The sequence below is a fragment of the Papaver somniferum genome, unplaced genomic scaffold (assembly GCF_003573695.1).
Source record: "Papaver somniferum cultivar HN1 unplaced genomic scaffold, ASM357369v1 unplaced-scaffold_0, whole genome shotgun sequence".
NCBI classification, from domain to species: domain Eukaryota; kingdom Viridiplantae; phylum Streptophyta; class Magnoliopsida; order Ranunculales; family Papaveraceae; genus Papaver; species Papaver somniferum.
In genome coordinates, this window is record NW_020618823.1 from 954,639 (window position 1) to 968,971 (window position 14,333).

General features: G+C 36.1%; 1 long non-coding RNA gene across 4 annotated transcripts; it reads left to right on the top strand.

Moving 5' to 3' along the window:
• Positions 1 to 339: 339 nt before the first annotated feature.
• Positions 340 to 1,915, top strand: LOC113325823. 4 transcript variants are annotated; one of them, XR_003348133.1, is made up of 7 exons: positions 340 to 419; positions 517 to 651; positions 1,017 to 1,052; positions 1,166 to 1,236; positions 1,430 to 1,506; positions 1,679 to 1,753; positions 1,840 to 1,915. It is a non-coding gene; the product is annotated as an uncharacterized LOC113325823 (long non-coding RNA). The 4 variants fall into 4 exon arrangements; XR_003348132.1 differs by having other exon boundaries at positions 1,017 to 1,236; XR_003348135.1 differs by lacking the exons at positions 340 to 419; positions 517 to 651 and adding an exon at positions 729 to 769.
• Positions 1,916 to 14,333: the final 12,418 nt, after the last annotated feature.

Genomic DNA, 14,333 nt, shown 5'->3' on the forward strand with positions numbered 1-14,333 from the left:
TCTAGGTACGTATACTTTACTTCTTCCATAGTGATGAACTCGACAACTTTCAACGGTATTCTGATCCTTGGGTCTGGTTTCTTTTTTTGTAATTAATGAATCTCCAAATTATAAGTGTTTATACTTACACCTACTACATACATTATTGCTATCTATATATTACCTTGAGTTAATGTAGTCTCCTTGGACAAGTTCCGCGATAATGTCTTATGAGATTTGCTCATATTGTTTTTTGGAGTTTCCTTTCCAGGGATAGGATATTTATGAAATTACAGGACTCTATCTTTGGATTCCATGAGTTTGACATTCATCCATGTGTACTAATTTTGGTGTGGTAACAGGCAAGGGGGTTAAAAAAGCATTTGAAAAGGATCAATGCGCTTAAGCATTGGATGCTTTTCAAGATTTGTGTTACCTTTGTAAGAATCAATAGTCCCTTTGTCCACCTATTTCCATTTATGTTGCTTAACTTTGACGATTCAGCTAGTTTTATGCACATGTATTCTCTACTTGCAGAGATTTTTACACATTATTATAGAAACTCAAGGAGTCCTGATTGTAGCTGCAAGCTTGCAGATCATACTGGGATTTAGTCAAGTATGGGGGCTTTCTTCGCTGCACACATTAAATTCGTTTCTAAAGATTGTGCTGGTATATAATCTAATTGCATCTTACTTACTTACTTCTTCGTGATTGAATCACAGGTTCTTCATCCCTCTCAGTATAACACCTGTAGTTAGATTGGTTGCAATAATGATTATTGGTAGAGGTGAATATCTTGTCCTTGTCCTTTAGAGTTTAACATTTGGTAAGTCTTGGGCGTGTAACATTTGGTAAATTCCATGTCTGCTTGGATCAGTTTTTCTCAGTTCCCTGTTTTCGGTTCTGTCCTGTTTTAGAGTCCTACAGTAAAAGAAGGTTTTGTTCTTCATCAGTATTTGATGTTTTATCTCTGCATCTATGGTATTATTGATTTCATGTTGAATAAGCACTAAGATAATCCGTCCCTTAACCAGGTTGCATTCATCAGAAGTTCTGCAACTGGTTCTAAGGTGATGGCCTCTGTATCTCAATTGGTTAATTTATGTTATAGCTTTACCTTGGAATTATGTTAAGTGTTTTTTTATATTTTTTGATCCTTCTCATTTGGTATGTGACTGTGTAGCATCCTGTCTCTATGGAACTTGGTGGTAAAATTCCAATTGTAGGTTTTTGAAGTTACAAATCTTGATAAAGGTTAGTTTCAATGGCCTAGAAGCCTTTTTTGTATCGAATTTACCTTACTGTAAAGAAGTATACACAGTAATTTCATTGTGTATCTTAACTTTCAATAAATCCTTTGTCAATTTTTAATTGTTCCATCCAAACCTTGAAAGTATCGGTACTTATAGGTATGGGCGTTCATAAATTTGTGTTGTGTTTGTAACAGCTGCCGAGATGACTATTTTTGGTTGCTTTTGGACAAATGGCCAAATCTATAGTGCAACACCTCCCCTACTACTGCATGTAAGTTTCAGAAATGGACGCATTTATTTCTCCTTGACCTGTATCTCTTGTGCGAAATTTGGATTTATTTTCCCTGGAACCATCTACATTTAGTTTGTCTTGCCAATCAATCCAAAAATAGCAATAACTGACCCATCTCTTTATGCATCACTAATGAAGTTTCTGTGCTTAGGGCATGCAGTGGTGTACTAAGATTCGTCATGGAAAGTGGTAACAAGGGTTGTTAGGTTGTTTCCTTAACTGCAGAGTAAGTTGTTCATATTTGCAGCTTGTAATATTCATGACTGTTATGTATCCTTAACAGATTCTGAATTGTTGTGTTTTGATATGTAGGTTCTCTTGATATCCTGGTTACTTTGGAGCTTACACCTTAGTGAGAGGCATGATAGTCTCAAAGCATTTTTTATATATTGGTTTGGCATCAACTCTGCAGTTTTAACATTTCGATTCTTGCCTGTCAAACGTTGTCGGAACATCGTCTATTGGTTTATCAATTAGTTTAGCATGTTGTTGTTTGAACTTACTAGCTAGCTTGGACATATATTGTTATGAACTCAAAATTTCCTCCTTTTTTGTGTAATTTTAAACCCAATGGATAAAATGAATGAATGTTAAAATTCTCAGTTTGATTATAAATTTCAGTCAAATTTGAAGTTGTATTTGAATTTCAGTTAATTTGAAGTTGCATTTGAATTTCAATTTGACTTTAATTTGACTTGACTTTAGTTTGACTTCAATGTCAGTCAGATTAATTCAGATTCAGGCATTTCAGCTAATCTGAATATGTATTTTTTTTATATTATAATTCAAATCTACGACCCACGCGTACGGGGTCAGCATCTAGTTTCCGTAAGAAACGGTCTCTGTTCAGAGACCCGCGCGTAAGGGGTCGTGCAATTAAAAAACGCTTTATCAACGACCCATTCAGAGAACCCTAGAACAGGTCATTTAACTCTTATATATGACCTATTCTTAGGGTCGCGGAATGTCTGTTTTCCACTAGTGTTTTCTTGTAAAAGTAAGGTCGCTCTTGTTGTTCTTTCGGGAATGACATTTTATGGGGGAGAGTTCTTAATTGAACTTGTGCTTAATTGCCAAATCTTTGTGGGGAGTGCGGCTGTGGAATATTATAGGAGTTTTGTTGTATCTTTATAAACTCCTTGATGAATACACTAAGTTTCGACTATGTGAAATCATCGAAACAAGTTGGTATGTTGTTTTCTTTTGGTCATGAAGTATCTCTATGAAAATTTCATGAGGATCCCACTAGTTTTCATACCTTTGCCAATTTATATTGACAAAAAGGGGGAGAATTAATGTGTAGTTCACACTACAAATACATATGGTTTACGGATCATTATGTAAGGGGAGTGGTTTTCATGTGAGATGAAGTATTGACTAAGGGGGAGTGATACATATCACCATAGTAATATTTTCAAAGTTGTGATATAATTGGACTTTGATGTTGTGTAATAATACTATGACACTGTATAACAATGATTGGGAGCAACTGTTTTCTCATTGATGTAGCTACGGATCTTCAACAACTATGATGCTGAGTTGAACATGTTCAAAATCATTGGAGTACTTGGAAGTGTGAAAAAGTGGGGGTCTAACAACCACACCCAATATTTCGTTCGGTAATCTGAATAAACAAACTCCAATATACTTTCAATAGAATCAACTAGACTAGATTAATTTCTCAAATTAACTTGGACGGAGGGTCTTACTTTAAGGTTTTAACCTCCCTTTAAGGTTCGTTTGGTATATACCAATCAGTTTCTCAAATTAGCAGTTAAAATACCAATTAGATCAAAATAGACCTTTATTTTCATCATATTTTCCTTTGTATATTAATCTTCCCCTCTCTCTCTAACCAAATAGTGAAGTAGAAGAAGAAAGATAGGAAGAAACCAAAATTCCAAATCCAAAGAAATCGTAGTCAGAATCAAAATTATATTTAAACCCAGAATTAAATTAAAAAATAAAGATTGCCCTTTGATTCAGATTAAGTTTTCAGCTAGTACTTATGCGGAGATCTAAAAGGACTGATTGTTCGTCAGTTTGTTTAATAAGTTTAAATCTTGTGTATTTCGTCTCAATTCAAAAGAGAAGAAGTTTCTTGCCTTTGAAACTTCACATTTTTCTTCCTGAGTACTTGTCGTTGAATCTGGGAAGAGAACATGGTTAATAACCGAGCAGAATGAACCCTACTTTCTTCACGGTCCTTTTTATTTTCCAGCTAAGGATAAATCAGTAGTTTCAAATTTAGAATAGATCTCCACTGTTGATTCAAATTAATTGATTGCGGTCGGATCAGGTGCTAGTGGGCCTTAACGGGTTATTGGATGGTGGGTGCATTTTAACAATTTAGAAAAAAACGGGTGTACTTTAGGAAATACTAATCCCATATGGTGTATTTTATCAATATTCCCTTATGTAGGGAGAAGTAGGGGTGGTTTTCAATGCGAGATGAAGTATTGACTAAGGAAGAGTGATACATATCACCATAGTATTGTTGTCAAAGTTGTGATACAATGACTTTGATGTTGTGTAATAATACTATGACACTGTATAACAATGATTGAGAGCAATTGTTTTTTCATTGTTATGGCTACGGATCTTCAACAACTATGATGCTGAGTTGAACACATTTAGAATCATTGGAGTACTTGGAAGTGACGAAGATTTCGAGTAATGTTGAAGAACCAAGGAGATAAAGCATTTGTATGAGAATCAAAAAAGTTTATTTATTTTGTAATCCATATGTATTGATAGTTTTGTCACTAAAATTGACAAAAGGGGAGATTGTTAGAGCACTACTCGGTCGAACTCGCAAGCATTGATATCTCAAGATTGTTTTGTCAATGTTAGTGATCAAAACTATAAGTCTTGATTTCTAGTCTACTTACAATGATGTCTCGAACTAGGATAGATTGTGTAGTTGAGCATTAGACTTCACGACGTTCATCAATTGAAGACGAAGAACTACTAAGGAGAGCTTGTGGAACTTCATCAACAAAAGGTATGTGGAGACTAAAACTCATCTATCACTTGGAAAGTCTATTTCTAGTCTATCTCCTATATTGAGACAAAAGTCGTATTACTATATAGTATTCGATTATGCACATTTGAGATTTCGAGCTGAGTTTAACTCGCTTACATATTTCTCGAAATATGTGTCGGTAAGCTTTCGCTTCAACCAAGTTCATCTTATATTCTTAACGGAAGTCAAAAGATGATCATGTGAAAATTTCCGAGTAATATCTTACATGGTTTGTGTGATACGATCATTTGGTGTAGACTTGGAATGTTTCGTTATGATTATTTCAATAACTTGAAAGGTGCTTTGATGCTAATAGTGTGTGAAAACAGCTATTGTCATCCTCTAAGAAAGTTTCAATGATTGAAATAGAGTTTAGAACAATTGGATATAAGCATAGTATGCGTACTTGCATATATGTAATCCATGTCCGGGAACCATAGTATACATACCCGTGTGCGTACCTGTTAGTTTGTGAAAGTACGGTACCTAAGTACACATACCGGTACGCGTACTTTTGGGTCCGGAATTTTCTGTCGTGTTTGCAGGTATGCGTACCCGTTTGCATACCGGTGAACCTAAACTCAGACCGGCTACTTAAGTATGCGTACCCGTTTGCATACTTGAGTGGTTAATGTTCTAAAATCGGTTTTTTAAATGAACTAATATATTTATATATTAAGGAATGCATTCTTTGCAAACCGTGGCTATAATGTTCATGAATTGATTCGAGTGAATCAAACCGGTTTTGCTTCAATTGTGTTGTTGTATAATTCTATGAGAATATAGTAATTGAACAACTCTATAACTAGTTTCATTTGAGTCATTTGAACTAGTTGTGATTAAGATGAATAAGGTTGATATGAGAGTGTTCATATATCTAACTTCGGTTAACTACTGTTGAGCCAACTTAGTGTACACATTTAGGTACGGTTACTCAAACCTAAATGAAGGTACATTTCATTTGTGTATAACTAGCTAAGTTCGATCTAACGGTTGAAAGATATTAGCTTGAATCTAATAAGGTTTTCATCTAACGGTAATATTGAATGCTTTGTTACCAAGGTAACTTAGATTGCAAACCCTGATTTGAAAACTATATAAGGGAGAACTCTAGCAACTGGGAAACCTAATCCCCACACCTCATGTGTGATACTAGTTGCGACTAGAGCCGATTCTCCTTTAAACTTAGGTTTTTCACGAAACCCTGTAGGTTAACGACTTAAAGACTTCATTTGGATTGTGAAGCCAGACCCAACTATTTTCTCTGTAGTTGCTTGTTTTGATCTTTCTGTTTTATATCGTTTTATTTTTTTATTTTATTTTTATTTTTTTGCTTAAGCATGAAATTTTATTACTAAAAAGATTTCAATTTACAACTTACAAAAGAGCCAAGACATTTTCAAGGCAGAAAAACAAAAAGAAAACTTCCCAGTATGCTAAGCCTAATAACAAGAAAAAGCAAAAAAGCTCAGCAGAGCATTACAAGAAACATAAGTAAGGAATTCAAAATCTGAAGTATACATCCATTTCATTTTCCATTCTGCCAAGAATCTGAGGGTTTTCACCATAGAACTGCACTACTCCTCTAGCTAGTGTAACTTCTCTTTTTGCCATCTTGTCTAGGCCTGTCAATATCTGTCCGGTATCCGGAATCCGTTTCCGACTATTCGAGATCCTATAGGATTTTATCCGTTTTATCGGATATCGGATATGATATGTTATCGGATATTTCTTCGTTAACATATCGGAATCGGATTAGGCTATATCTGTTTGTTTAGATATCTGATATATTAGATGTAATATGGACGTACTTGTAATTTTCTCATACCCTTATTTTATTTGACTCCACTAGTCGAGGACTCGAGAACTTATTAGTCATTTCTTTTTTTCTTCTCTTCTTATTTCTCACCGCCTCTCCACTGAATCTCCGCAAGAATCTTTCTCTTCTCTTTTTTTGTGTTAGCAGCAGGAGTTAGTCATCTTATGGTACCAATCTTTCTCTTCTCTCTGTGTAGAAAGTTATCTAGTATTGTGGTTCTGTTTGTTTGTAGATAGAATTTGATGATATAGAGTGATGAATTTGTATGAGTTTTTATGAAATTAGAATTTATTAGGGTTTTGAAATTAGAAATTGCAAATTAGGGTTTCTGTTGTTGTTTCAAAATTTGGGTTTTCTTCTCAATCATAGGATAAACTTGTTGAGTTTACTGGTTATTATTGATTGAATTGAATCATTTAGATGATGATTGAAGTTGGGTTTTCTCTTTATTGGTTAAATTTTAATGAAAACCACAGGTTGTTGAACATTAATCATGTTGATTACCCATGGAGTTATAATATCTCAGTAAGCATGCAGGGTCAACTTGCATTCAGTCAGTGTCATCCACAGAATATATAATATGTCATAATCCTAGTTACTTGAGATACAAGATCATCTCAACCAGATTCCGGAATTATTTTGCAACTCTTATGTGAATCATTGGATCCCTGGCTAGCTTGTGGGAGGTCCACGCTCCTTACTCCCTGGCCTATGGGGAGAGCTTATACTTATTCACTTATGTGGTTGTTTCCTTTGTTTTGTCGTTATACTTGCAAGTACGAGCCTATGAGGTTGGTGCGTGAATTCTCACTTGGTTGTTGGGTTTTATGAATGTGGTTCATTCTTGTGAATGCTCCTCTCCTCTGGGTCGTTTCTGTGCCTTTTTTAATTATTTTTTTCATTTCAGATTTTGACGAGATCTGTGGTGTTAGTTAGGTGTATTTGCTGTTTCAGGTGATTAGTTAGGTGCAACCATCGTGGTGTTACAAGTAATGAATTTCTTACTTAAATTCTGTCGGTGGGTACATATGTAGGTAGGTAGGAGTATTGTACTGCATGTTTTATATAAGAAATGACACTCCATTGTAGTAGTATGTGTTTGTTGGTCGGTTGGTTTATTAATTTTGTTGTAGGAGTGAAGTATTATTTCCCACCATAGGGTTGTCACCGCCCCAACTGTAAGAGTTAAAACTTCCCGAGAGACTATACATATCCTGTTAATTTTATTTTATTTTATTGGTTTCAGCATGACTTTCACTTCATAATGATATTTAGTTTTACAACGGAAGCTCCATTTGATTGTTATTTGTGATTGTTTGCAGGACATTGCTGCCGGAGCAGTAAAGAAGAGGCGTCCTGCTACTAAGAAGCCTTACTCTAGGTAAATGATTGTTATGAAAGGATTGCATGAATGTCAGAGGCTGGAGAGGAGAGTGACAGATACTTATCATACTTCGTGTTTCGAAGTTTCTTACTTTCTATAACATTTGCTTGTGTTTCTTTTCATGTATGTGTGTGAGTAAGAGACTTACTTAGAGACATAACTAGAGCAATGTTTTAAGACTGTTTTTGAAGACAATTTGGATGGTATGTATGAGAAATAGAACTTAAATTTCACCTTTGTATATGTTTTACAGATTATAAACTATTTTTTTGTCAGAATCGGATATTATCGGATAAATATCCGATATCCGATAGCTTAACCTATCGGAAATGATATCTGATTTTGATATCCTATAGGATATTATCGGATATCGAATATCCGGTAGTGCTTAAGCTGTCGGATATCGGATTTCTAAATATCCGACGGATATTCTTCCGTTGAAAGGCCTAATCTTGTCAGCAGAGAAATTTATTTCTCTGCATGAGTATCTAAATGTAATCAGAGGAATACCTTGCTTTATCTTCATCCATCTATGAAATACTATCCATGGTATTTTATTGTTATTAAAAGCAACCAGAACAACATTAGAGTCTAAACAGAAGCATACCTTTTGATATCCTTTTGTGATAGCCCATTCCCCTGCTACTATGAGAGCCATAACTTCAGCCAAATAGTCTGTGGCTATACCCAGTCCACCTGATGCAGCACCTAGACAATCTCCAACATTATTTCTGGATATGAATCCCAAACCTTCCATCCTTGGGATCCCTTTAAAAGCACCATCACAGCATATAAGTACTTGGTTTTGACTGGGCAGCTTGAAATAACATTGTTTTCTATCGTGATTGAGTACTATCTTCTCTAAGATTTGCTCGAGATTTAGTCTCCGATAGGCAAGATAAAAAATAGTCACAAACATCTTAGTCTCATTGTTTGTGATTCCACAATATCTTGTTTCGCTTCCATACAATTAAGATTATTGTGAGGTGATTGAAAATACTAGGTTGTTCTTCGGGAATATAAGTCCGGTTTATCAATTGGTTCCTGTGCACCTTGATTTATCAAAAGACATAACAAAACTCATAGGTATTTCTGTGGGAGACAGATTTATCTATTCCAATAGACTTTTCTGTGTGAGACAGATTTGTTTATCAAGTCTTCGACTTTGGGTTGTAGCAACTCTTGGTTGTGGGTTAGATCAGCTAAAGGGAATCAAGTGCATAGAATCCTGCTGGGGTTCAGAGACGTAATGAGCGCAACTGTACCTTGACCAGTGTGAGATTGATTAGGGCTCAACTACATTCCAGTCTGAAGTTCATTGGTAGTAGGCTAGTGTCTGTAGCGGCTTAATACAGTGTGGTGTTCAAAGTTGGACTAGGTCCCGGGGTTTTTCTGCATTTACGGTTTTCCTCGTTAACAAAATTCTGGTGTCAGTGTTATTCGTTTTCCGCATTATATTTTGTTATGTAATAGAAATATCACAGGTTGTGCATTAAGATCAATCAATTAGATAATCCAACCTTTGGTTGTTGATATAAATTGATTGACACTTGAACATTGGTCTTTGACACCGTTCAAGTTATTTCTCTTATTCAAACGGGGTCGCAAATTCCTATTTGCTGATTGCAGATTGAATTGAGAAATTGAGATATAAACTCGTTGATATACTTTTCTCTGGATTGAGTATGACTGTCTAGTTGATTCTATTGAAAGTATATTGGAGTTTGTCTATTCAGATTGCCGAACGAAATATTGGGTGTGGTTGTTAGACCCCCGCTTTTTCACACTTCCAAGTACTCCAATGATTCTGAACGTGTTCAACTCAGCATCATAATGATCCGTAAACCATATGTATTTGTAGTGTGAACTACACATTAATTCTCCTCCTTTTTGCCAATAAAAATTGGCAAAGATACGAAAACTAGTGGGATCCTAATGAAATTCTCATGGAGATACTTCATGACCAAAAGAAAACATATCAACTTTGTTTAGATGCAATCATATAGTCGAAACTAAATGCATTCATCAAGGAGTTAATAAAGATACAAGAAAAATCCTACTATATTCCACAACCGCACTCCCCACAAAGATTTGGCAATTAAGTACAAGTTCAATTAAGAACTCTCCCCTATAAAATGTCATTCCTGAAAGAACAACAAGAGCGACCTTACTTTTACAAGAAAAGAAGGATTTCTTTGGACATTAACAAATCACATGAAACATGAATTTGTATCCAGAAAACTCAATTAAATTAACCACAACATAACCCATGATTAATTTAATCGGAAATGCTCATATAAGAGAACTTACGAAGCCGCACAATATTTACACAAAGATGTGGATCAGGGAAAGACAAATACTTCGGAATATACAAAAATTCATTCTATTTTTCATCAATATTTGTGTAAAGACATATAATAGACGTAATCTTTGCATACAAAAGTTCATCCTATCTTCATCAATATTTGCATAATGACATAATAGGCTTAACTTTTGTTGTCAAAAGTTCATTCTATCTTTTATCAATAAAGACATATGATAGACTTAACTTTTGAGAAAAATATGGGACAATCACAGTTCACGGACACAAACACACATATCCTATAACAAGTTGCAATATACAAAACCATAAAGATTAATATTTCAAAATCATCTTCCAAATAAACTTTAGAATTTAAATAAATAAATATAAAAACATTGCAAGATAAAAATTGTTGGCAATAGCTATGTTACTCACAATAATTGTTATTCCAAACCTTAGTTATCCTTCTTAAAACACAAGAATAAATTCTCATAAGAATTTTCCTAGACAAAAGATAAAGACAACAAGCAAAAACAAAGGACTCATAAATCAACAAAACCGATCATGAATGGAAATCAAAGATCACTTCCGGAACCCTCACGAGTCTTGAGTTCTTTGAGCTTGTGATTGACAACATCCATTGCTTCTTCAGAGAAGATATCCTCATTGAGAAGATCTCTAACATGTGTCTTCATGAGAACAAGGTATGAATTAACCTTCTTCAACTCAGTTCTGAACACATGAAGACCCTTCATAGTATCAACGAGTTGCAATTTTGCTTCCTCAAAGTATTTAAGAAAATCATGAACCACTTCAGCAGAAACCATATCCTCATTCTCAAGATCTTGATGAATATAGGCATAGTAACATGAGGCATCAGGATTTTGATCATCATCTTCTACTAGGGTTCTTTTCTTCCTCTCTTTGGACTCGAAACCAATACCTTTATCAAGAAAACCTCTTGCAAAACCACCAGTGCAAGAAGGTGAAGACATTCTTGACAAAAACACAATAACCTAGAGTATGCGTACGTGACTCAATAGGTTTGGTATTTAAATGGTTTCTTAGGGACGGTAACTTTTAGGGTTTCCAAAGGCAGATCGTGACAAGTAAGTCATGGGTACCCGTACGAACACAATCTGAACCCAAGGTGGAAAACACTAAAGAAGAAAATGCAAGCCAAGAAAAACGTTTGGAAAGCAAAATTTTGCTAAGTGAATATTATAACAGGACTCGGCTCAATAAATTTTATATTCTCACAGAGAAGAATCTAGAGCATGAGCGTAGCAGGCAACATAGTTGCAACAAAAACCTTTTATTCAAAAAAAAAGACAATCGACGAGATTCTCGAGACACAACCAATACTTCGGCAAAGCTGTCTGTGGAAAATAATTTAGCTATGGACGGTAAAAAAATAGCTCAACTAATAAGAAAGAAATTTTGCTGAAAGTATACCTGATTATTAAAAAATCTTACTCAACATGATTTTTATGAGTAAGCATTCAACCTTATGATTAATTAGCACAAGTATGAGCCCTAAGCTCATTAAATGAATGGTGTTCACGATTGAGTCTTTTCTTTCTTCCAATTCTAAAAGAGAAACCTTTTTGATGTGAAAAATTATCATGAAACTTGTTGTCATCAAAATGTAAGGATAAGTTAGAGTCCTTACCAGAAGAAGTTTGTATGGAGGATTTTGACAGACTGTTGATATGATCCTTGTATCCTTCAATTATCATATTAAGGTTGTCTTTCATATCTCCATTGTTGCTTCCAACTACAGGAACCTTTTTTACATCTTGAACATCATTCTTCTCATTAGGTTGAGAGGACCTTTCTGAAATCTCCTTGACCAAATTGTATTAAAGCTACAATTTGTACATTCGATGAGCAAATTGAACTGACCTTCTTGGAAGAATTCACAGGGTGAGTACTAAAACCAATAGGTTTAGATATCCGAATGTCAGTTCCACCTTTGAGTATTAAATCTAAGGTGTGTTGAAGTTGAACAATAGAATTGTCATTCAACCTAGATTTGCTTTTTCGTTCAACATGTCCTTTTGAATCACAAAAGACACACACTTTCTGATCACTTAAGTGGTTAGAGTGAACAGACTTATCATCATAGTTAGGATATTTCTTCCTTCCGAGCGATGTGAAGTTTCCTTGATTAGAGGAAGATACAAGTACATCTTTTCTAATCGGAAGGGATTGCGATTTAGCTTCTGGAATTGAATTTTCAGTTGGGTCATAAGCGATTGGTATAGTGGACTCTTTAGAACATCCTCGAATAGAGAGTTTAATCAAAAGATGTTCAATTTCCAAGGCATCCTTCTTGAGTTTCGCCTCGAGTAAGGTTCGTGAGAAGCAAACATCGGCGTTTTCTTCGCTAAGAGCCTTTAATTTAGAGTCACAATCTTTTACTATACCGATGAGTACATTGACGTTGTGTTTCAACCGATTGATTCTATCAGCTTGGATTCTAACAAGATTTAGAATCAGTTCACTCTCTTTGACTGCTTCCCCTTCATCAACAAAGTCTTCCTCCCCTTTTTACTGTTTCTTCTCGATTCATATATAGTTGTTGCGTAGAAGTCTAAACCCAACACAAATGCCAGGCCCAGTCCACACACCATTCGGACCAAGGACTACCAAGGCCCACTCCAGTTGCTTCCGTCTAATCAGCCGTCAGTTTCCCTTCCTTTTCAGACTCGGCCACAACATCAATTTCCCGAACCTCTGAGAACCGTCTCCACCAAATGCAACCAGCTCCTTCCCAAGATCATTACGAACTAGACTCATTCGAGGCATCTTCCATAACCAATTCACACATAACCGCATCTCGCTACGGCTACAACACCTAACTCCATTTTCTGTTCGTCCATCTAGCCATCACCACCACCGTTCTTCTTCATTCACGGCTAAGATCTGTACGTAGCCAACTGCCAACACCCAGAAATCTCCATATTCGAAGTTTGCTTATATATGCACTTTGTAGCATTACGAGTTGGATTCCATTGAAGCTTGACTTCATCTTCTTAACTGCGCACAATAGGCACCATTCTTCTTCGAAAATGTTCACTTTTCTTCCAGCACCCATCTGTTCTCATGCCTTCTTGCTGATCCTCCAAGCTGAAATACACCCCAAAACTTCTTAATCGAGACCGACAGTTCACTACACGAACCAGCCATTTAATCCGGCCATTTAACATTTCTACTGATAGCCGAGCACATCAACTATCCTCACAAATTCTCGGCACAAGATCAGCCACAGCAATAACCCTTCTTGACTTCAACTCCATTCCAGACCGACCACCTTCCTTCACCGTCCATCTAACTTACACACGAGCAACATCATTTGGACCAAACCATACAACTGGAAACATAACTCATCTCCCAACTTCTCCACCAACTGCAGTCACCCATTCGTTTGAGGTCTTCAAGTATTGCTGCCAATAAACGCCACTGTGGGATATCACTCATCACAACGACCACCAGTTTGATTCACTTCTTATGTTTCTTCAATGTCCTCTCATTTCAGAGATAAAATCCATTACTACCACAGGTAAGTGTTTCGCAATCGAACACTAGAGGCCATCACCATTCTACATCCAGCTACAACGACCATTCATGTATATACGGACACCACTACCACCAACAGTTTGAACGATTACCATGTACCCTGAACAATTTCATCATCTTCTCCGTTCGCAACAACAGCCACATATTTCTCCTAACTCCAGCGACAAACAATGAGCTCCATCTCTACTGCGAGTAACTACAACCCCCAAAACTCTGCCGACGACGTACTGCTGTGCCTTCCCTTTGTAATCTTCCATCGCCAATTTCTCTGTAGATTAATATTTATCACCACGAAGAAAATGTGATACCAGCTGCTTGGAAGAGAGTATAGGAAATGCATATTCTGCCTTGCAAGGAAAGGAGGCAGTTGGGAAACTAGACACGTCTACCAGATTCTCGTTTAACTAGACACGTCTACCAGGATGACGGATTTTTCATTTTAGAACCGGGCTACACATGATTAATCAAAAATTTGGCTTAAATGGAAAAAATTAGGCTTATGGACCGGGAGGGCGACCGGGGCTAAAGTCCCGATTAGCCCTCTCATAGGTCCGTCCCTGCACCTGCATGAGAATTCCTTCCGTGTGAAATATTAATAGGTCCTAAAAATAATATATTAGAATTAGTTTGGTCCAGTTGACCCAGTCAACTGTCTGTTTGGTCCTTTTAAAAAATATTTATTATTATTTGGTCC